The sequence below is a fragment of the Lithobates pipiens genome, unplaced genomic scaffold (assembly GCF_037356315.1).
Source record: "Lithobates pipiens isolate NorthernLeopardFrog02 unplaced genomic scaffold, aLitPip1_a1.2 Scaffold_18, whole genome shotgun sequence".
Lineage (NCBI taxonomy): Eukaryota > Metazoa > Chordata > Amphibia > Anura > Ranidae > Lithobates > Lithobates pipiens.
Genome location: NW_027507758.1, coordinates 407,858,159 through 407,879,679, shown reverse-complemented (window position 1 = coordinate 407,879,679; position 21,521 = coordinate 407,858,159).

Below are 21,521 nucleotides of genomic sequence, written 5' to 3'. Positions count from 1 at the left end.
ATTGGGTAATAAATGGTGGGTGCCCTGATGCTATAAAAAGCAAACTAACTAACCAGAGTCACCCGTAACACTTATACGGTGATCACTGGTGAAAGGGTTAACTAGGGGCAATCAGGGGGTTCAAATTTTTATTAGGTAGTATATGGGGGTCCCTGGCGCTATATAAAAACCCGACGGGGAACATTAATAACTGGCTAACCAGCGTCACTTATACGGTGATCGCTGGTGATAGGGTTAACTAGGGGAAATCAGGGGGTTAAAACCGTTATTGGGTAGTATATCGGGGTACCTAGCGCTATAAAAACCTGGCGGTGAACCTAAAAAATAACTAGCTACCTAGCGACACGAATGCAGCGATCAGAAAAATGATCGCTTAGTGACACTGGCAAAAGGGGGTGAAAGGGTTAACTAGGGGCAATCAGGGGGTTAAAACCATTATTGGGTAGTATATGGGGGTACCTAGCGCTATAAAAACCTGGCGGTGAGCCTAAAAAAATAACTAGCTACCTAGCGACACTAGCGACACTAATGCAGCGATCAGAAAAATGATCGCTTAGTGACACTGGCAAAAGGGGGTGAAAGGGTTAACTAGGGGTAATCAGGGGGTTAAAACCGTTATTGGGTAGTATATCGGGGTACCTAGCGCTGTAAAAACCTGGCGGTGAACCTAAAAAAATAACTAGCTACCTAGCAACACTAGCGACACTAATGCAGCGATCAGAAAAACGATCGCTTAGTGACACTGGCAAAAGAGGGTGAAAGGGTTAATTAGGGGCAATCAGGGGGTTAAAACCATTATTGGGTAGTATATCGGGGTACCTAGTGCTATAAAAACCTGGCGGTGAACCTAAAGAAATAACTAGCTACTTAGCGGCACCAGTGACACTAATGCAGCGATCAGAAAAATGATCGCTTAGTGACACTGGCAAAAGGGGGTGAAAGGGTTAACTCTAAGGGCAATCAGGGGGGTTAAATCTTTATTGGGGGGTGGTAGGGGGCTACCCTGGACCTAACACTAACTGCCTTGACACTTTTTACTTTTACAACTGACACTGAATGCAGTGATCAGTAAATAAATGATCACTGCAATCAGTGACACTGTGACTGGGGGGGAGGGGGATCTGGGGGGGGGGTGATCGGGGGGGCGGGTTGTGTGCCTGTGTGTTAGTTAGTGTTAGTGTAGTGTTTGGTGCACTTACTTTTAGTCTTCTCCTCGTAGTCCGGTCAAAAAGACCGCCCCGAGGAGAATGACATCACTTCCTCCCTGCCTGTGTATACAATACACAGTGGGAGGAAGCTTCTCATTCACCAGGAGCGATCGAGAGGGGATGGCCAGAAACCAACGGCCATCCCCTCATCCCGGATCGCTCCTGAAGCGAAACGGACCCCCCACCCGCTGGAAGGCAAGCACGTACATGTACGTGCTTGTGCCTGTACATGCCATTGTGATGACGTACAATGGCATGCAGCAGTCGTTAAGTGGTTAAAGAAGAAGAGAATGTGCGCTGCATTTCAACATTTCATAATCTGCCACGTCACGAATGTTAATTCCCATTATGAACGCTAGTTTACAAGACTGACCGCTTTTGGCTCGCCCCTTGCTTCCGAGCAGGCGTGTTTGTACTTTTGACTTTTGTCCGATGGACTTGTATACACACGCTCGGAAAATCCGACAACAGACATTTATGTGTGGAAAATTTTAAAACCTGCCATTCAACATTTGTCTGCGGAAAATCTGACAACAATTGTCAAATGGAGCATACAAACGGTTGGATTTTCCACCAACAGCTTCGTCTGAGCACTAATACACTGCCCAACAAGAATTCTCTTGCCTTTGTGGCTGTGTGGTGAAGAGATGAGCTGGGGTGTTTTTTGGATATACCATATTCATCGACTTATAATCACTTTAAAAAGGAGGTTTCAAAGAAAAATCTTAAATTTTAAATAAAGAACTGTGAAGCAAAATAAGGGTCAGTGTCCATCAATGCAGCCTAATCAGTGCCCATCTGCAGTCTCATAAGTGCCATAAATGCAGCCCCAGTTTGCCAGGAATGCATCACCCACCATTGCCATGAATGCAGCACCCACATTGCCATGAATGCAGCACCCAACTTGCCGTGAATGCAGCACTCACGTTGCCATGAATGCAGCACCCACATTGCCATGAATGCATCACCCCCTTGCCATGAATGCAGTACCCCCCATTGACTTGAGTGCAGACTCACCATTGCCATTAGTGCAGCCTGATTCATGCCCATCGGCAGCCTTGGAGGAGACAGGGAGGGTGCGGGATGAGCACCAACAGACATACAGGAGAACCTTCTGTTTTCTCAGTAGCCTCTTTAATAGAAAGTCCTGCCTCCTATGATGGACAGAACAGTCGTCCAATGGCAGCGCAGGAGATGGGACTTCCCTTTACAAATGCCTCTGTGTAAATAGAAAATTCTCCTGTATGTACAGCACTTGTCCCGCCTCCTCCCCATCCCCTCCAAGGCAGCCAGCATATATATCTCAGTGCTAGGGGATTTGTTGGGGGCAAAAAAAGATATAGATGTCAAAATTACCAGGTGGGCCATCCAAAACCGGGAAACATGGGCTGCGATTGGCCTGACTTTGGGCATGCCTGCTTTATAGGGTCCAAGTATTGCCTCATGCTACCAGTAGTAACACTGACCCTGGTCAAATGCATGAAACTGAGAAAGGGATTGAGGAAATAGTTTACTATGCTTCAGTGACGAATGGACACAGGAGCAATCAGTACTGATCACTCACAGTGTTCATTCACCATGTGCCCACAGAAGCCGTTGGGAGAAGAGAAGAGGTAAGCTGATAGTGCTGTGGGGGAGGGGGGCATACAGGGTGATCCAGACAGCACAGTGGTAGGGGTAATCAGAGTGGGAGTAGGAGAGCAGATATCTACCACATATAAGCCCACAACACTGCAGGGGGAGCCACGAGAAGAGGCAGAACAGCTGGCCCTCCTGCTTGGCAGGTGCCCAGGCTTCCCCTTTAAACTGATAGTGTCCAGGCCCAGTATAGGAGGGCCGGTTGTACCGCCTTATCAGCGGCTTGCTTATCAGCGGCTTGATAACACAGAATGATAATGCTAATGTGCACAGGGTGATTAGTCTGTGCCCAGGCACACCTGACACACCCCGTGCATGTGCAAACCTGTGCTCCTGCCTCATCTATCCATCCACTACCATTTTGGGTGCACTTCAAACCTTGGAACCTTACTTTTTATGTGGCTCCCTGTTTGAAGTGAGTACCAGAGCTGCATTGGCTAATGGAGTGTAATCAGGTCCTGCCCAGGAGGCTTGGATTTTTACACTCACACACACATACTAGGGCAAATTTAGAAAGAAACGAATTAATCTGTCAGCATATTCTTGGAAGGTGTGAAGAAACCAGGATACCCACAGGAAACCTATGCAAGCACATGGAGAACATGCAAGCATGTATATCACACTGAAATCAGAGACCGCAAAAACGACTGAGATGCCAGCTGTAATGTGTCAGATTTCATGCCAGTAGTTAAAAATTTTAAAGCTTTGGCACACAGACCACTGACTGCTCCATCCCTTAAAAATATAAGTGGGAATAATTTATAAATTTTATAATAATTTATATATTAGAAAAAAATCCTCTTTATGAGGTATGATTTTGTTATGAGAATTTTTTTCTAATTGTAGCGCCGGGCTCCTGAAGACAATGTTTTTGTCAATTTAAATGTTCCTAAGACCATAGTTGGGTTTTAGGGTTAATTACAGTAAATTATGGTCTCAGCATCAGTTTGGCTGGACTGTATTATGTTCTGCCTGGACATAGGTGTGGGTGTCATCTTTGGCAGGCATTGGAACACAGTCTGGTTGGATGCATTGGGTACCAATCTCTCTCTTGGAGCCAATCAGTGGGTGCGTTGTCTCGCTGAGTATTCTGTGAGAGGGTACTTAAGGTCTTGGGGTCACATGGTTCTGGGTTTCCTGTCCAGAAGTATGTTCTGACTCCCTGGTTCTGGTCCTGGTCCTCCTGACCAGCCCCCAGAGACCCTCATCCATTTCCGAGTCTCGACCGAGGCACAGTAACTGGAAGGAGGGTTCCAAGGTGGTCCGGTGCTGTCTTGGTTTTGGAGAGGCCCAGCAACTGAGAACGCAGCCAGTGGAGGACTCTTCAGAAGAGGGTCATGCACAGGGCTGGCTGCTCGGTAAGATCCTGGAAGCTAAGTTGGAAAGGACACATCCTTACGATATCGCCGGACCGGCTGAAATATACTGGCATCGTATGAAAGTACCTAGTTTCATCCTTCAGTTACAACCAAGTCTGTGGCAGAGACTTTTCTCATTCTAAACTTCTACAATCAAGTCTGTGGCAGAGACTGTGCTTTTTTGAATTAACTGTCGGTTGCTAAATCCACAAAAAGGGGATTTATCCAATAGCTGTAACATCCAGTTGCGAATGGCTATTCCCTAGATTGTATAAAGAGAGACATTCAAGTATTAGCAGTTCCAAGAGTACCTGAGCTTTACTACCCATACCCTCTATTCCCTACTGAGAGACTGTGTTCTGTTCAACGTTTTGCAAAAAAAAATCCCTAAAGTGGATTCAAGTGTCGGTCGGGAAACCCCTAGATGAGCACGAGGAGGAGAAGGTAACGGTAAGCCCAAAAATGATCAGCCGCTCCTTCGGGGGTCAGTGCTACACGTGTGTGCTCGTAGTCCGGGATTTGCCGTTACCTCTCGCAATGGAAAGAACTGTACATGTGAGTTTATGGTATAGAGGGTGTAAGTTTTTGGAACTGCGCCATTTTGTGAAAGGCAAAAGACATTCACTGTTGATGGGTTCGTTCCCCTACACGAGGCACCGCGTGAGTGTGTCGTAGGAGGAGAGTGAGGTCAGTCGTGTTTGCTGTACACAGAAAAGTTTATTGGAAGAGGAAGAATGTTCCGAGTTCCAGGGACATTGTCTGTTCCAGGACCCAGGATGCCATCGGTAGAAGGCACTACAACCTTACTCAGAATCCTTATAGACCTGCCTAGGTATACACCTAGTGGGTCCACATCTGTGGGTGAGTGCGCACCTTGGTGGGGGCAGCCAGGGGGATTTGCAGTGATTCATTTGCATGGGTTTGGAGCACCCGTGTATGGAATTCCTTTAAGGATTTGTTTTTCACTGCCCTCACTGGCAAAATATTTGAACTTACTTTATGGACTTTTTTTACTTTTTTCTGTTGACGGTTTTCACAGCATTCTCATGAAGCACCAATTTATGTAAAAGCACTTTTTTATGCACTAGATAACATTTTTATGTATGCATATATTGCACCATTAGACTAATTTTTTGGATACATTGTATTGCATATGCACATGCTCTATCAGCGTGTTTATTATATATAATCATGGTAAGGTAGGGCAGTTTTCATATTTCGCAAGCTTAATTTATGTCTTAAATAGGGATGAGCTGATGGTTCCATTCAGTCGCTGTCCGAACATTTAGACGAGTGCCCAAACCTTTGCCCATTTGGCCCTGTTTAGCAGGAGCAGAAAATCATTTATAGAAGAAGTATTTCTACTGCTTCTACAGTATATATGATCTTCCCGCTTTCATTGGTTGCTAAGTTATCAACAGGTGCTTGCACCTGCTGCTTCCCTAGAAACCGCTGCTTCACTGGAATCCTTTGTCACATAATCAAAGGTGCAGGGACAGCAGTGACATTGGCTTTGGCCATATTTGATCAGTGGTCTCATTGCTATTCTTCCCCTTCCCTTCCTAACCTGAGGGAGGATGGGGAAACGGACCTCCTATCACAATTTGGATTGGCAGAAGTGTTACATAATGGGGGATTTTAATTATCCAGACATAGACTTGGCGGAGGGAACCACGCATTTGTCTAAGGCTCGCCAGTTCCTAAATGTCTTGCAGGACAATTTCATGGGTCAGATGGTAGACGCACCAACTAGAAATAAAGTGTTACTAGATCTACTGATTACCAACAATACAGACCTGATCACTGATGTGGAAATACGGGGCAATTTAGGAAACAGCGATCACAGGTCAATTGGCTTCAGTATAAATCACACAAATAGAAAATATAGGGGCAATACAAAGACACTGAATTTCAAAAGAGCTAACTTCTCTGAACTACGAAACTTGCTAGAAGATATAAATAGGGATAAAATCTTAGGAACAAAGAACATGGAGGAGAGATGGGTTCACTTTAAGAGCATATTAAATAAGGACATAAGCCAGTGCATCCCATTGGGTAATACATTTAAAAATAGCAAACAAAAGTCCTGGATGGCTTAACACCAACGTAAAAATGCATATAAAAGCAAAAGTGAAGGCATTTGAAAAATACAAGGTTAAGGAATAATCATCAGCATTCACACTTTTCAAAGAATGCAACAAGAAATGTAAAGGTACAATTAGGGCAGCTAAGATAGAACATGAAAGACACATAGCGGAGGAGAGAAAAACAAATCCCAAGAAATTCTTTCAGTATATAAACAGCAAAAAAGGCAGGACAGACCATATTGGCCCCATAAAGAATGAGGAAAGACATCTGGTTACAAAGGATGGGGAAAATGCGAAGGTATTGAATTTAATCTTCTCCTCAGTCTTCATGAGGGAATCAGGGGAGCTTCAGTAACCAAAACTGCAGTGTTTTTCCTCGTGACACATCACAGGTTGCCATTTAGATAAAAGAAGTCCCGTAGATGTGGTGTCAATCCTATTAATTTGTTCATAAACGACCTGGAGGATGGGGTAAACAGTTCAATCTCTGTATTTGCGGATGATACTAAGCTAAGCAGGGCAATAACTTCTCTGCAGGATGTGGAAACCTTGAAATAAGATCTTAACAAATTAATGGGTTGGGCAACTACAGGGAGTTTAATAAGATACGTGGCCACTCATTAAAATTAGAAGAAAAGAAGTTTAACCTTAATCTAGGTAGAGGGTTCTTTACAGTAAGAGCAGCAAGGATGTGAAATTCCCTTCCGAAGGTGGTGGTCTCAGCAGGGGGCATTGGTAGTTTAAAAAACGATTAGATAAGGACCTGAACGACTGCAACATACAGGGATATACAATGTAATACTGACATATAATCACACACATAGGTTGGACTTGATGGACTTGTGTCTTTTTTCAACCTCACCCACTATATAACTATGTAACCTTCCCCTTATATAGCTGATGTTTAGGGAGCTGTCATTTGGCCATGAATGCCATCAGGATCAGAAAATGTTTTTTTTCTATCCCGTCATGTCAGCGGAAGGAGGGCATCTTGATTGACAATGGATTTACAATAAAATACATTTTTGGGGATTTTTATTTTCTTTATAAAGGACTTGTCAAACATTGTAATGTCATTGCTTATAGGTGACATTTATTTTTTATGTGAATAAGTAAGGGTGCTATGTACCTTACACTCATTCCCAAAGGGGTGTGGGGAGGTATCTTATTATTAAAGGGGGCTCAAAGGGTTTGACATGCATTCTGGGGGGAGTCTATGCAATTTTGTTTTTATTCTTGCTGTAGGATGTGCTACGGCAAAAGTAACATTTACAAAAAAAAATGAAGTTTAAATTGCCGGCAAATTAAACTTAATTGTGTGGCTTCTTAAAGAGGTTGTAACCCCCCCCCCCCCAATAAAAACAACAAAAAACCTGTAAGGCAAAGGCATAATGAGCTAATATGCATCGCGTACTATCTCATTATCAAATACTTACCAAAGATTTCTTACCCAGTCTTTCTTCCGGGTTCACAGGCTCCAGCGCTTTGATTGGCCAGATCCGCAATGACGTCACAGCACAGGGCCCTGAAGAAACGGCACAAGTGGCTGTTCCTTCAGAGTGCATGCGCTGATGATGTAATTTTAGAAGATGTTTACAGTATCTATAGGTAAGCCTTATTATAGGCACACCTGTAGGTACAAATAAACAAGGGGCGTTTACTTCTGCTTTAAAAAGAAAAACAGCACACAGACCTCTCCAAAGGTCCCCCACAATACATAACAGCCCCCTAGGGGTTTGCTATGTATTTTGGGGGACCTTTGTGGTCTGTGTGCCATTAAAAAAAAAAAGAAGGCTAGGGGGGAGATGTAATTTGCCAGTAATTTAAATCTTTTTTTTCTTTGTAAATGTCAGTGTAAAAATCACTGCTTTGGGTGCAGGGAATTTTTAAAAATGTTGTTTGCATTGGTACATGTCTCCCAGGGCAGCAGTCAACCCCATGCCGTTTTTTGTCACCGCTTGCCTATAAGCTCAGAAAATGGTTACCGTATATACTCGAGTATAGGCCGACCCGAATATAAGCCGAGGCCCCCAATTTCCCCCCAAAAAAACTGGCAAACTTATTGACTCGTGTATAAGCCGAGGGTGAGACATGCCTGTCCATCCCTGTGTGTGTGTCCGTCCATCCCTGTGTGTCCGTCCATCCCTGTGTGTCCGTCCATCCCTGTGTGTCCGTCCATCCCTGTGTGTCCGTCCATCCATCCCTGTGTGTGTGTGTGTCCATCCATCCATCCATCCCTGTGTGTGTGTGTCTCCATCCATCCATCCATCCATCCCTGTGTGTGTGTGTCTCCATCCATCCATCCATCCATCCCTGTGTGTGTGTGTCTCCATCCATCCATCCATCCATCCATCCCTGTGTGTGTCTCCATCCGTGTGTGTGTGTGTGTGTGTGTGTGTGTGTGTGTGTGTGTGTGTGTGTGTGTGTGTGTGTGTGTGTGTGTGTGTCCAGCCTACCTTTGTCCCGAGCCTCCGTCCCGTGCCTTGCCTCCTTGCCTCCGTCCCGTGCCTTGCCTCCTTGCATCCGTCCCGTGTCGTGCCTTGCCTTGCCTTGCCTTGCCTTGCCTTGCCCCCGTCCCGTCCCGTCCCGTGCCGTGCCGTCCCGTGCCCTCTTCGTCGGCGGCCATTGTAAAGTTCAAAAGCTGCGCCGCCGCCTTCGCCTGTGATAGGCGGAACACTGAATTTCCCAGCAGCCTGTGTTCCGCCTATCACAGACGTCGTATCATCCTCGTCCGTAGTACGAGGATGATACGATGTCCGTGATAGGCGGAACACAGGCTGCTGGGAAATTCAGTGTTCCGCCTATCACAGGCGAAGGCGGAGCCGGAGGCGCGGCTTTTGAATAGAATGGCCGCTGTCTGTCTGCTCGACACGCTGATCGAGCGGGCAGACAGCGATGACTCGAGTATAAGCCGAGGGGGGCACTTTCAGCCTCAAAAAAGAGGCTGAAAATCTCGGCTTATACTCGAGTATATACGGTATGTTTAATTTGACAGATTAGACTCCCATTGATTTCAGTGGAGTTCAGGTTTTGGTTTAGCGTCTGAATGCCCTTTAATTTCGCAAGACCCTAACTCAAGGCAGTTTGGCCTATCATTACTTATAACGCAGACACACCGGGGTGCTTTGAAAGGTATTTTCAGCTCTGTGCAGGCACTTGCAGCTGTCTGCTTTCACATTATAGATTTAAATCACTTTATACATTTCAAGTTAATGTGGGTTCATTGCAGAGCCGTCAATTTTTTTTGTTCTGGGGGTTCAGCAGCAGGTAATAAGTAAAAGTATTTTTAAATAAAATGAATTGTACCAAAATTATAAAGGCTGCAAAAAGGAAAAACAATATGTGTTGCCCCTAGAAAGCAATCACATCCTTTTAATTTTATCAGGTCCTTTAGGAAATCGAAGCCGATTTCAGTCTTTTCCTTCTTCCAGATTTTATGAACACTGTCCAGTAAGGTTAGCTATTTCCATTATTAGTGTCCAAACTGAATAGGTGCAAAGTGAGTGCGCTGCCTACCTACAAGGAGATGGTGCCTTTTGCACCCCCTCAGTAAAGTTGGCTATTATGGTGCAAAGTGCACCATGTTGTGTCAGACAGAGCACTCACTGACTTTTTTTACTATTACAGATAAAAAGAAAGGGGGGGGGGGGGGATGCACTGCCTACCACTTGATGTTGCCCTGTAATAGCCAATCTTACTGGGCAGGTACAAAGGGCACCATCTAGTGGAAGGCAGCACACTCACTGTGTTCAGATTAGCTTAATTTTCAATTAATCACAGAATAATAAAAAAACAAAAACAAACATAAAAAAAAACATTCATCTGAAAAATTACCAGCCCTGAATACACTGACTTTTCTTCAGGCTAGGTTCACATCTAAGCGGGTGCAAGAAGGTGTGTAATTGCACAGCTTCCTGCACTGGCAGAGGCAGGGCTGGACTGGGACAGAAATTTGGCCCTGGACTTCATCCAGACCGGCCCACTTACATTTTTAGTGTCCCATCAGCACCCCTTACATCAGAGTGTCACATTACAGCCCCCATCAGAGTGTCCCATCAGGACCCTCTTACATCAGAGTGTCCCGTCAGCACCCCCTTACATCAGAGTGCCTCATCAGCACCCCCTAACATCAGAGTGTCCCATCAGCACCTCCTTACATCAGTGTCCCATCACCAGCCCCCTTAAATCAGAGGGTCCCATCAGCAGCCCCCTTACATCAGAGTGTGCCATCACCAGCCCCCTTAGATCAGAGTGGCCCACTGAGCCATCGGCCCACCGGGAAACTCCCGTTAGTCCCGATGGCCAGTACATGCCTGGGCAGAGGAAAAACATACTACTGCTTAAGAGATATGCAGAGGTACACTACAATGCTGGAAACCCTCAATCTACGCACGTTTCATGCACCTCATTCAAATCGCACCCCCCTTGCAATCTACAGTGGTGTCAGTGCTATCTTAATGTCACCCCAAGCAAAGGTTGAAAAACACAATGTGTGTGTCTACAGCAGATTACATTCACAAAACAGCCATGAGAACTGGTTGCAGTGTGGTTCCAAAATTGGTGCATGCATGACTTTGGTGTGATTCCAGCCCATTCAAAATGAATGGGCCTTGATTGCACTGCAATCAACACAGTAAGCCTGGTTTCACACTATAGTTTTTCTGTGCAATTCACATGCACTTTTGTGTGGTATGATTTGAGCCCGTTTTGAATGGGCTGAGTCGCACCACATCGCCCCAATGAAGTGCAGGCATCTTTTTTTTTGAAAACCAACCATGCAATCTGGTTCAGACAAAAGCTTCGTTTGTGACCTTCTTTTGGGGAGTTGTTAACTTTGAATTGACACTTGCAACAGATCAAAAACACAGTGTGATTGCAATGCGGTGCAGGAAACGCACAGGGATCACAGCGTTTCCTGCACCACATATGTATGAACCAGGGGTAAAACAGGGCCAAGGCATGCCGCTGAGGGCAGCAGAAAGTCCAGCCTAGTAGGTTGTCAAACCTTCAGATAATACCTGTATTCCCTTTGTAATTTATACATGATTTAGCATTTACTTAAAAATGTTTTTTTTTCTGCAGCAACATATTCTCAAATGCCATGATTTATGCATGCTATTTTCAAACTGTATTTTGGAATATATTCTTACTCGTCTAATTACATTTACCAAATTCTGTGTTATCATCTATATTTCACTGTAACTGTAGCTGAGATCTTGAATGTGTGAACAGTGTCAGCAGTTTTCATGTGGATACAAAGTGAACTGCTTTCATCAGCACTAATTAATCTGCTCGGGATGTGAAGCGCTTCAGTTTGTTTTGACAATATACTTTTGAAATAATATAGGACATTTTTACTTCCTCAGCCATGATGAAGAGCCATTGAAGTTAATTAAGCATAAGCAGATTCATAGAACTGTAATATTTAGTATACTGTACATTGACTATAAATCTTTAAGTGGAAGTCCAGGCTTTTCCTAACTATGCTTAAATGTGCTCCCACCCCTTTCCAACTCCTTCTCTAACTATGATGTAAAGGAAAGATGTCTATAAGTGCCTATTCTGAGGGTGCTTCTGTCCGATTACAGTATCAGCTCCCAGCAGCTTCAGGGGAAATGGGGGACAGCTGATATTGGATGACCTATAGTAATGCCCCATACACACAGTCGGAAATTCCAACGGAAAAAGTCCGATCAGATTATGTTGTCGGAAAATCCGATCGTGTGTGGGCTCTATTGGACTTTTTCTGTCTGAATTTCTGATGGAAAAAGTTTGAGAGATGGATCTAAAATTTTCTGACAACAAAATCCGATCAGACTTTTTCCGATCGTGTGTAGAGAATTCCAATGCACAAAGTGCCACACATGCTCAGAAAAAAATTGGAGATGAAAGCTATTGGCTACTGGCCTCTACGTAATCCTGTCATACATTTTTTACGTCACCTCATTCCGAACGATCAGATTTTCTGACAACTTTGTGTGACTGTGTGTATGCAACACAAGTTACGACCAAAATCCGTTGGAAAAATTCAGATGGATTTTGTGGTTGGAATGTACTACCGTGTGTATGGGGCATATGACTGGCCATGCACAGTTCAAATCTCAGCTAGTTCAGCAGGAACCAGCGGAGATTCAAACTGTTAATGGGCAGGCTGAATGTACTAAGTTGATCGACTGAAGGAGGGATTCCCCTGTCAGCCCTGTCTGTGTTGATGGGGGAATCATGCAAATTTGCACTGCCTAAGCCTATGGGTGATGTCTCCGCCCAAACATTTTAGTCATTCTCTGCAATCTTGCCTCTTCCCTGAAGATGGTCTATGGGAGCCAATCACAAGACTGGAGTGGAGGACCCTCAGAATAGTTAGGTATACATAGCTTCCGTTCACATAGTAGTTAGAATTGGGGTGGGAGCAGGTTTAAAGGGGTTGTAAAGGCAGAAGGTTTTTTGGGTTTTAATGCATTCTATGCATTAAAATAAAAGCCTTCTGTGTGCAGCAGCCCCCATCAGCCCCATCTCAATCCAGCGATGTTGCATGAGAGACTTGGCTGTCTGGGACTCTCCCTCCTCACTGGCTGAGACAGCAGCGGGTGCCATTGGCTCCTGCTGCTGTCAAAGTCAGCGAGCCAATAAGTAGAAAGATGGGACAGGGCCGGACCACGGCTCCATGTCTAAATGGACACAAGGAGCTGTGGCTCCGGTGCCCTCATAGCAAGCTGCAGGAGGCAGGGGCGAGGAGTGTCGGTGAGGGACCCGAGAAGAGGAGAATATTGGCTGCTCTGTGCAAAACTACTGCACAGAGTAGGTAAGTATAACATGTTTGTTATTTTTACACCAAAAAATTGACTTTAGTATCACTTTAAGTTTACTTTGGAAAAACCTGGACTTCCTTAAAGCGGAGTTTCATCCAAAAATTTAACTTCTTCTTGAAGCACTCCTCACCACATTTGGCATGTCATTTTTTTTGGGGGGGAGGGGTGGGGGCTTCATTCGGAGGGGGACTTCCTGTCCCACTTCCTCCTTCCACCCAGGGACTGCCAAGGCGACTCCTCCTTTCGCCTTAGGTGGCCCCTCCCTCTAGGCAATCTCCTGGGACACGTGACAGGTTCCAAGAGATCTCCTGTCCCCCCCGGGAGCGCAGCGCGACTCGCGCATGCGCCGTTCGTGGCCGGCCGTGAAGCCGAAAGCTGTCACAGCCAGGTGCCCAGAGTGGCAATGGAGGTGCCGGCGGAGAGGAGGAGGAGAGGAGCGACACCCCGTTCAGCCTCATTGCTGGACCGTGGAACAGGTAAGTGTCTGTTTATTAAAAGTCAGCAACTACACTTTTTGTAGCTGCTGACTTTTAATAAACATACAAAGCCTGGAACTCCCCTTTAAGGTTTTGCTTGTAAATAATGTTGATATGTTAAACAGAATTTAAAATTATCATTCAGGAACAATTAACATTAATCTAGTGATGTACTTAGGGTCAGTTTTATTTGACTTTTTATGTTTTAACATTGTTTTAGTTGATTTTACATTAGGTTTATACAGTATCTATCTTTTTTTAATGTTCAATCTTTGTTTTACAAATGAAAATGTATTACAAGGTACATACTTGACACAATTTTCCCAGAGCATTATAGGTTTCCTAAAGGGAAAGCACAGCAGTAAATATTTCCTGCCATTGGCAATTGATTTACTAAAGGCAAATAGGCTTTGCAAAAAAATAAAAAATAAATTAAAAAAAATACTTTGCAAGAGAATTATCCGCAGAGTTGAATCAATTTGGTAAAAATTCACTTTGCACCCAATTGTGTGCAAGGGAAATAAAAAAATTGCTTATACTGTACATGACTGGATGATGGAGGTTTTTCACTACGGCTGGTCATACACTGCTCAAATCCTGCTGAGCTGGCCAAGATTCTTGGGCACAACCATCCTGCTGAATTCCCTTGCAATTATTGCTAGTGGCTGCTATAGCCGCTAGCGATAATCACTGTCTTCTCGCAGCGGAGATAGCTTCCCCCGTTCCTCCTTTGGGAGAAGACAATTTCTGATTCCCCTGCCAGCACTGTCTGTGTTGATGGGGGGTGTTGTGCGAATTTCTTTCCTGCAACCGTGGTTGCAGGAAAGAAATTTGCATCATGTATGGCCACCCTAAGCCTTGGGAAAAAAAACCCTTGCAAAGTGAACATTCTATTTTGCTTCAGTAAATCAAGCCCACTTTGTGGGTGTATGACACATTTACTTTTAGGTGTATATGTTAGCTTAAACTATGTAAACAAAGGGATTTTCACCACAGGGTAAAGATGAAACTGAAAATTATTGCAGGAACGTGAAATCAGAGGTAGATAGTTCTCTTTGAACAATCTGTAAAGAAACGAAGGCTGGAAGTCATCTTAGAGAAGAGTGAGGGATAATCGGAGGGATAATGTTGAAAGTGATTTATTAACTTTTTATGAAGGAAAACACTAATACATATACTTATTTATGACAAAATGTAATGTTCTAATCAGCAGTGTAGCACTACCCCCATAGGGGTCGCTTAGTATAGACCACCCTGGGCCTCCTCTGATTATCCTGTGGCCAGATGCTTGGGTATTTCCACACAACCAGGTACACACTCATGCGTTCGTTATCCAATGACCAGTCTAAGCCCTTGTACACACGGTCGGAGATTCCGACGGAATGTGTCCTATAGGACCGTTCTGTCGGATATTCCGACTGTGTGTGGTCTGCATCGGACTGTTTCCGTTGGAATATCCGACGGACCAAGTTTTCCAACTTGCCGGTAAAATTTTCTGACAAAATGCTCCTATCGGACATACTCCGATCATGTGTAGCCTACTCCGACGGACAAAGTGCCATGCATGCTCAGATCAAATTCCTAGACCAAAGCTATTGGCTACTAGCCTGAACGTAGTCCCGTCTAATGAAATAACGTCATCACGTTATGTACAATCGGATTTTCCGACAACTTAGTCCGACCGTGTGTATGCAACATCACTTCCGGACCTCTTCCGAAATTAATCCGTCGGAATTACTCCAACGGATTTGGTAGTCGGAACCCCCGACCGTGTGTACAAGGGCTGAGAGATTTGTTTTTTGTGTTTATTGGTAGAACCTGGATAGGAGAAGGGATTAGTGGGATACTTCACCTTTTAACTATGCACAGAAGAGGATAACTCTCATTTGGCCTCACTTGATTAAACTGAATAGCAGATCCTCTGCTAAACCGTTCAGAATTAGTATGGAAGAATAAGTCTTTTGCTTGCTCTGGCAGCCGACTTAATGAACTCTAATTCTTATGGACGCTAACCAGTATTCCTTTTAGCTGGCGTCCACTGACTTTACTAGCTTGCAGGGATGACCCTCACAGAACAGGCCCCTAGATTTAGGTCTGTACTCACAGTAGCCAGGAACAGATCCTGCTAGGTATGTTGCCCTCTCTGTCAGCTCTGCAGGACATCTGGGTTGCAGCTTCCACTGCCCTGGCCCTCAGGTTGACCACCTGAGGCCGCAGTGGCAGCCTATACAGAGGAGGAGCAGCAGCCCCCTTCCTCCAGGACCCCGCTCTTCAGCCAAAGACCCAGTGCACATGTGTTTTCCTGGTATAAATACAGTCACTCAGCATGCCTTGAGGCACCTCCCTCTGCCAATGGGCAGGGCTGTATCTACATCCATTCTCCCATTTGTCAGGTTTCCTTCCACTGTCCAATACGCCCCTTCCTATTGGACCAGTGTGAAACAAGCAGACAAAATGAGCAGCATCTGATCACACTGAGCAGACCCTATCAATGGATCACTGCTCCCTGTTAGGCGGAGAGAGAACAAGAGGGTTTGGGACTTTAAATGAGGTAGGTCTAGCATGGCTAAAAGATGAGTCAATGTAAAAAGACATGTTTTGTTCAATACATTAGAAAACATGACATAGCAAAATAAATACATGCATGGTAAACAAGCATATCAATCACATATTATTAACCAGATGTTCATAAAAACAATCATAGCAACTTGGAGATGACATATTGAGGTATAAGACAGTTGTCCATCATAAAGAATCACTTGAAAAGTAGCATGGTGTGGTAGCTTGGGAGGGGATGAAATAAAACCATCTAAAAATAAAAAGGTGCATCAAAATTGGCCCGACACATGTTTTGTGGTGTCCTACCACATAATCAGGAGCGAGTGCACCAATGTCTGTAAACAAGCATAAATAAAACGATATGGTTACACCAAAACACGAGGGAGACTTTATGTATAAAGGAGGGGAGAAATGAACTCATCCCACTAAGTACTTACATGTCAATTAAGTCTAAACCATGCGAACATGAAAACTGGTGGCTGATTAAAATGTTTATCCTGGGAGCGATCCAAAGTGATCAAAAAGAGAACATTTGGGCTCCAATGCTGTAAAAGTGAGTAAATCAGGTAGACTGTGAATACTTCAAGGTATATAATATTATTAAAAAGCATTGAGCAGTAACTGGAGCCCAACAACAAGATGAAAGGTAGATACAAATGAAATATTGAAATAGTGAAAAAAGCCATACCTGCTCAGAAGGAAATAAAGAGTGCAGAGGATATAAGAAAAATGATGAAAGCCAGGCAATGCTATCTTCAATCAAACACTGAAAAGCATAGGCAAAATGCCCAGCCAGATGATTACCTAATGCTGTGACAGAGAAACATGATCCACAGATACTGTTTGCATCATCATCATCATCTTTTAGCCATGCTAGACCTACCTCATTTAAAGTCCCAAACCAGTGGCGGCCCGCCTATAGGGGTGCAGCCCCCCCCCCCAAAGCTACTCATCATAAAAAAAAGGCTTTTTAAGTGTGTGTGGTATGCCGGACACACAGGTGTATGGGAAGCATGACGTGCTGCAATCACTGAATTTTTTTTAAAATAATGACCCTTTAAGTGTGCGCAGGGTACTGGACACACAGCTGCTATGGGAAGCATGATGTGATTGCAATCACATAATTGTAAACAAGAAGCTCTATTGGCTTCCTTTAGAAAGTCCTCGGGGTGCTGAACTCTGCGCCCTGAACACTCCCTCTATCATTGTTCTTGAGAGGAGATATGATAGCATTATACAAATATCTCAACCATGATCCCAGCATAAGTATGACATTTTTCAGTTCCAGGGAGAGTAAGAATACACGGGGCCACCAGATGAGACTGGAAGAGAAGCGGCTTAACATTAAGGGGGTTTTCACTGTCAGGGCGGTAAGGATGTAGAACTCTCTTCCACAATCGGTGGTGTCGGCAGGAAGTATGGATAGTTTTAAAAGACTCTCGGACGTGCATCTTAACTAAAACAATATACGGGGATATGGGAAAGTATTTTCTATACACACACACACACACCAACACAGGTTGAACTGGATGAACTGTTGTCTTTATTCAACCTTACCAGCTATTTAACGATGTAACAACGTAAGGTTAAAAAAGTAAGGCTCCCAAAACGGAACCTCAGTGTACAACACTAATAATCTTAGACCATTCAGAGTACAAATCTTTAATCAATACTCTCTGAATATGGTCTTTTAGACAATTTTCTATCTGTTTACAAACACAATTTTCTAAGCCTGTAGACTTTAACTTACTCATAAGCCGTGTGTGGGCAACTGTGTCAATTGTTTTTGCTAAATCCAAGTATACTATATCCACAGCAGCTCCTTTGTCTAAGTTTATTCTTACCTCCTCATGAAATTAAATCAGATTTAATTGACAAGTTCGGTTTTTTTTTTATGACTCACCGCTGTCTATTGCTTTAAATATTGGTTTCTAGCAAAAACTCTTCAAACTCTGTGGTATTTATTCAAACTCTCCAGTATCTTTCTGACTATAGAAATTAAACAAACCAATCTGTAGTTTCTTGGTAAAGACTTTGATCTCTTTTTAAACATATGCACCCCGTTGGCCTTATGCCAAATGGTACCATGCCAGTCATTAAAGCGTCTCTAAAAATTAGACGCAATGTCTTTCATGGGTGACTGATAATGAGCTGAGTTGTTGATGTTCACCAATCTACTCAGCTCTGCATACTTTTTTTTACTGGTTATTTTCTATACCTGTAGTTATTAACAGTATGTTCATCAGAGCCACTCTGAAAACACTTTGCAGCATATATCATACTCTCTGAAACTATTTGTTTCAGAAATCCATATCCTTGGAGAATCATATCCCCGTTAAGAATAACTGCAGATGTATGGATAAAAATAAGCACATCCCTGAACAGCCTTTACTACTATCTCATTTGAGAACTGCATCCTTTGTGTTGTGGTAAGTATAGCTCTGTGGGATGAAGGTTGCACAGCACAAAATATCTGATCACAGGCTATATATTTGCCCGGGGAAGTCCTCAGAACTCTGCTCATACTGGATGCCAGATCTCTAGATGCAAAATGATATAAAAACTGAATAAATTATTCTATTTAAATAAAGTAGTATTAAGCCCCAAAACACACATTTAATATAATGCAGTTTACCAATCCTTAAACGTGGTGGCTTCACTAATCTTCTTTTTTTTTTGCTTTTATCTTTCATTTTCATTTGGTGATCCAGCCAGTACCTTTTTTAAGCCCTTGTACACACGGTCGGACATTCTGCCAACCAAATCCGTTGGATTTTGTCCGACGGATTTTGTCAGACGGATTGTGTCCGAAACTGTTGCATACACACGGTCGGACCAAGTTGTCGGAAAATCCGATCATTCACAACGTGATGACGTTATTTTGTTACGATGGGACTACGTACACGCTAGTAGCCAATAACTTTGGTGTAGGAATTTGATCTGAGCATGCGTGGCACTTTGTCTGATCGGAATTCTCTACACATGATCGGAGTATGTCCGATCGGACCAGTTTGTCGGAAAATATTTCCAACAAGTTGGAAAATTGGGTCCGACGGATATTCCGACGGAAACAGTCCGATGCATACCACACACAGTCGGTTTATCCGACAAAACGGTCCGATAGGACACATTCCGTCGGAATCTCCAACCGTGTGTACAAGGGCTTAAGGTTTATCAACTCTGGATGGAAGAGCAACAAAACCACCTTTGGACAGCAGCATTGCCAATTTGGGGAGAGGGTAGTGTCATGCCACATACACACGACCTGACTTTACATCAGACTAGGTCCGAAGGGATTGATCCGTCGGACAATCCGTTCGTGTGTGGGCTAGTCTGATCATTTTTTGAAAAAAAATCTGACGGACCTAGAAATAGAACATGTTTCAAATCTATCCGATGGACTCAATTTCGACGGACTAAAATCGGGAAAACCGTTCATCTGTATGCTGGTCCGACGGACCAAATACGTCGCAAGGGCAGCTATTGGCTAATGGCTATTGAACTTCTTTGTTTAGTCCCATCTTACGTCATCATGTTCAAAACGAACGGACTTAGTTTGTTCGTGTGTGGCCAAGTCCGTTTGTTCGGAAAGCCAGTCGGAACTCCGCCGAAAGTCCGTCAGAAAGACCGTCGGACCTAGTCTGCTGTAAAGTCCGGTTGTGTGTATGGGACATTAGATGCATCAGATTTAAATGGACTTGACTAACAAATTAAAGCAGAAGTAAGGCCATACTTCTCCTGTGTGTCACAGGAGTGCACAGCCTGGCGCTCCAGTAAGCATTGGAGGGCCAGAGCAGGGAGCAGTGACTGTCGCCACTCTGCGCTCAGAGCGGACCCTAGAACCGAGTGATCAGAGGTCTTTGATTGCTCAGTTTTTGGTGTAGAGCCGGCAGGGGCCAGCTGCAGCTCAGATCGATGCTGCAGCCATCTGAGTGAGTATGTAGGTTTATTTTTTTAGGATCCCGCACTTCTCTTTTAAAGTGGGGTTCCAGCTAACACTTTTAAAGTAGTTACAGCAAAAGCTACAGCTACAGCTACTTTTTTTTCTTTTGGGATAAAGGTTTTACATAAATAAATAAAAGCTGATCATGGTAAGCACCCCTGTCAGTGTTAAATGGTTTGTCTCAACCCTATAACTTCCACTTTTTGCAGGACAACTTTTCCTGTTACAGGAAACTGAAAAACAACAGACTTACTAAGGAAGCCACCACATCTGAGAATAGGTAAGCTTCAATTTAATGCATTTTTTATTTTTGTGTTTACTACTGCTTTAGTAGAATCCAAAATTTAGCTTAGTGACAGTATGTCCTGGATAGTACTACACATTTTCCCACTACACTAATTTCCCTTGCTATAGCACTGTCTGTTTTTAAATATTCAGTTGGCTGCTTGGCCTGTTATCAGCGGCAAAACATGCTGATTTTTTTTACTTTATTTATTTATTAGACTCGACTGTTCAATAATTCAGCAGAAAACGAATTTTCCCCTTTTTTATAGGTTTATTTATTGAGCTTATTGACTTGTTAAAATCCTTCTAGTCTTAACATTTGACTTTGACCATAGACAGGCAGAAATATCTTCAGGGATGGCTAGTAGAGACACATTTAACCGCACCTATTCAAGTACACAGACCCATGGAGAGGCCTATCTGATCATGGCGGTGGCACATGCTTGGTGCTTTTGATTGGGGCCTGCTCACAGACAGATTTAATAACAAATCTGACTATTGCAATGTATGAGGCAGAGTACTTATACCGCGTCACATGACCGGACTTTCCGGCAGACTAGATCATGTGTGGGCTAATCCGATCGTTTTTCACATAAAAAAAATCCGATGGACCTAGAAATAGAACATGTTTCAAATCTGACCGACAGACTCAATTCCTATCAGGAAAGCCGTTCGTCTGTATGCTGGTCCGGCGGACCAAATACGAAGCAAGGGAATCTATTGGCTATTGGCTACTGGCTATTGAACTTTCTTTTTTAGTCCCGTCTTACGTCATCACGTTAAAAATGAACGGACTTTTGAATGGACTTAGTCTGTTCGTGTGGCCAAGTCTGTTCGTTCGGAACTCCGCCCGAAAGTCAGTCGGGAAGACCGTCGGACCTAGTCTGCCGGAAAGTCCGGTCGTGTGTACGTGGCATTACAGCTACTTGACATATCCATTATTATCAAAGTGAACCTGTCACTTTTGCCCATTCAGGTTCAATTTATAGCCCACACTAATAATTGCTTTACACATTATCCCTGTTAAAGTGTAGCAGCCCTGATAAGGAGAATAGTCAGGAATACCAAACTTTTTCTCACCTCCATGGGACAGTTCAAAGGCCTGGCAACTCAGTCACTGCTATGATCCTGAATTATTTTCAAAATTGAAAGGATGAA